We start from the raw sequence: 2,965 nt of genomic DNA on the forward strand, positions 1-2,965 counted from the left end.
TTTTTAATTAAAAAAAATCTTCAAAAATACCCAGTTGCTGGGTCCTTTATCCCTGCTCACTCCTCCGTAAAGAATCCTTTAATTAAATTATCAGCAGCTAAACTTTTCTGTGTGTGCCATCCATTTCCAGAAGGGAACTTGACCTACCCTGCCCTCTCTTTTTTGGCATTTTTTTCCTCTTACATGAGGGAATGGGAGAGCCTGGAGCACCTCTTCTCCAGGAGACGTTCATTTATGCCACAAATATTTTCCAAGCACTTTTTATGTACCAGGCACCATGATGGGTGCTGAGGGAGGTACAATAAACAAGAGGCCCTGCCTGTTAGCTGCCTGAAGTGGGAGGGATGTTGACACTGTAAATCTGTAGTGATTTGATTCTAGAAGGTCATTATCCTGAGTTGGAGGGGTAGGGTTGAGAGGAGGTCCTCAAATAAGTCACTAGACAGAATTTGGGACTTATATGAAATGGTCCATCTCAACCAGAAACGGCACGCTAGGGCTTCCAGTCTGAGTGTGAGTTGAGAAGTCAGGATGCCCTTTAAGGCGGAAACAGGAACCCAGACTTTGACCATAGAGATCTGCCATTTGAAAGTTGATCTGTAACTGGAAGCATAATGCCTTAGACCTAAGAGGGTTGTTAGAGAATTGCTGCCTTTCTGAGGAAAAATAAAACTGTTCCTCCAGGAAGGAGCTGATTCCCACCACTAGCACCCAGCGGACCCCTCAGACTGTGGCGCTGTTTCTCTTTAGTGTTATGTCCTGAGCCAGGTCACAAGTCCTTCCCTCAACACTCAGAGTCCACTGGGCAGCTCTGGGATTAAACAAGGAAGTAAATGCTGAGACTAATGTGCATCTGTAGTAGCTGGGGGATGCAAACGATTAATGCACTTGGCTGCTAAGCGAAAGGTTGGAGGTTTGAGTCCACCCAGTGGCATCTTGGAGGCAAGGCCAGGTGAGCTACTTCTGAAAAGTCAGCCATTGAAAACCCTATGGAACACACTTCTGCTCTGACACACAGTGAGTAGCCGTGAGTCTGAATCAACTCAATGGCAACTGGTTGAGTAATGTGCATCTAGATCAACCCTTCCTAATTTCACTTAACCATGAGACCATTTTAAAATTACTCTAAATTTTTGGGACATCAGTAGGAGCTCTGGAGTTATAGTTTGTGCTTGGATTAGAATAGTGAGCAAAAATAGTCCTAAAGACTAAACTCGTCACTGCAAAACTTGATGGGTTTTTCAAAACTTTTAAGCATAATTTAAAAATAGCTATTTTCAAAAATAAAATAATTTAAAGACCTATGTGTTGAAATTATAAGACTCAAGATACAGCAACACTTATTAAGTACATGACATACATCAATAATATCAATAGTTATTGGGTAAATACTTCTTGTGCAGTTGAAACATCATACCTTCAAGCCACAGGCAATTTCTCTGACGATCACCTGTCATATTTAGTTGGGACATAGCTTTAAAGGCAGATTATGTCTATTATAAGAACAACTATGTAAAACGTGTTGAGTATTTCAAAAATCTCTTAAAAACTGTACTCAATTACATAAAAATTCACTTTCAAAAGGTAAAAGTTATCCATAATTAGACCACTTAAAACACACTAGCATTTAATAAATGCTTACTATGTACTAGGCATTGTTCTACACGCTTCACATGTATTAAATCATTACCTATGAAATAGGTAGGTAATATTATTGTTCCAAGTAACTGAGATTCAGAGAAGTTAAATAACTTGCCCAAGATCACACAGCTAGTAAAAGGTTGAACTTAGATTTGAGCCTAGGCAGTCTGACTCCAGAACCAGAACTCTTTTTTTAATTTTTTTATTGTACTTTAGATAAAGGTTTACAGAATAGTTTCTCATTAAATAGTTAGTACACATATTGTTTTAGACAATAGTTAACAACCCCACAACATGTCAACACTGTCCCTTTTCAGTCTTGGGTTTCCTATTACCACTTTCCTGTCCCCTCCAGCCTTCTAGTCCTTGTCCCTGGACTGTTGTGCCCCATTAATCTTGTTTTGTTTTATGGGGCTGTCTAATTTTTGTCTGAATGGTGAACCTCGGGAATTACTTCATTACTGAGCTAAAAGGGTGTCCAGGGGCCATACTCTCAGGGTTTCTCCAGTCTCTGTCAGGCCGGTAATTCTGGTCTTTTTTTGTGAGTTAGAATTTTGTTCTCCATTTTTCTCCAGCTTTGTCCTGTACCCTCTGTTGTGATCCTGGTCAGAGCAATCAGTGGTGGCAGCCCGGCACCATCTAGTTGTACTGGACTCAGTCTGGTGGAGGCCGTGGTAGTTGTGGTCCATTAGTCCTTTGGACTAATCTTTCTTTTGTATCTTGTTTTCTTCATTCTCCCTTGCTCCCAAAGGGTTGAGACCAGTGGAGTATCTTAGATGGCTGTTCATAGGCTTTTAAGACCCCAGATGCTACTCACCAAGGTAGAATGCAGAACATTGTATTTATAAACTGTGTTATGCCAATTGAGCTAGATGTTCCCCGAGACCACGGTCCCCACAGCCCTCCGCCCAGCAGTTCAGTCCCTCAGGGAGTTTGGTTGTGTCTATGGAGCTTCCATAACTTTTCCTTGTATAAGTTGTGCTGGCTTCCCCAGTATTGTGTACTGTCTTACCCTTCACCAAAGTTACCACTTATCTATTGTCTATTTAGTATTTCTCTCCCCACCCCTCCCATCCTTCATAACCAACAAAGATTGTTTCTTTTTGTGTATAAACTTTTTCATGAGTTTTTACAGTAGAGGTCTCATACAATATTTGTCCTTTTGTGATTGACTTATTTCACTTAGCATAATGTCCTCCAGTTTCATCCATGTTATGAGATGCTTCACAGATACATCATTGTTCTTTATCGTTGCATAATACTCCATTGTATGTACCATAGTTTTGTATATCCATTCATCTGTTGATGGGCATCTAGATTGTTT

Source organism: Trichechus manatus, unplaced genomic scaffold (genome assembly GCF_000243295.1).
Source record: "Trichechus manatus latirostris isolate Lorelei unplaced genomic scaffold, TriManLat1.0 scaffold00065, whole genome shotgun sequence".
Classification (NCBI taxonomy): domain Eukaryota; kingdom Metazoa; phylum Chordata; class Mammalia; order Sirenia; family Trichechidae; genus Trichechus; species Trichechus manatus.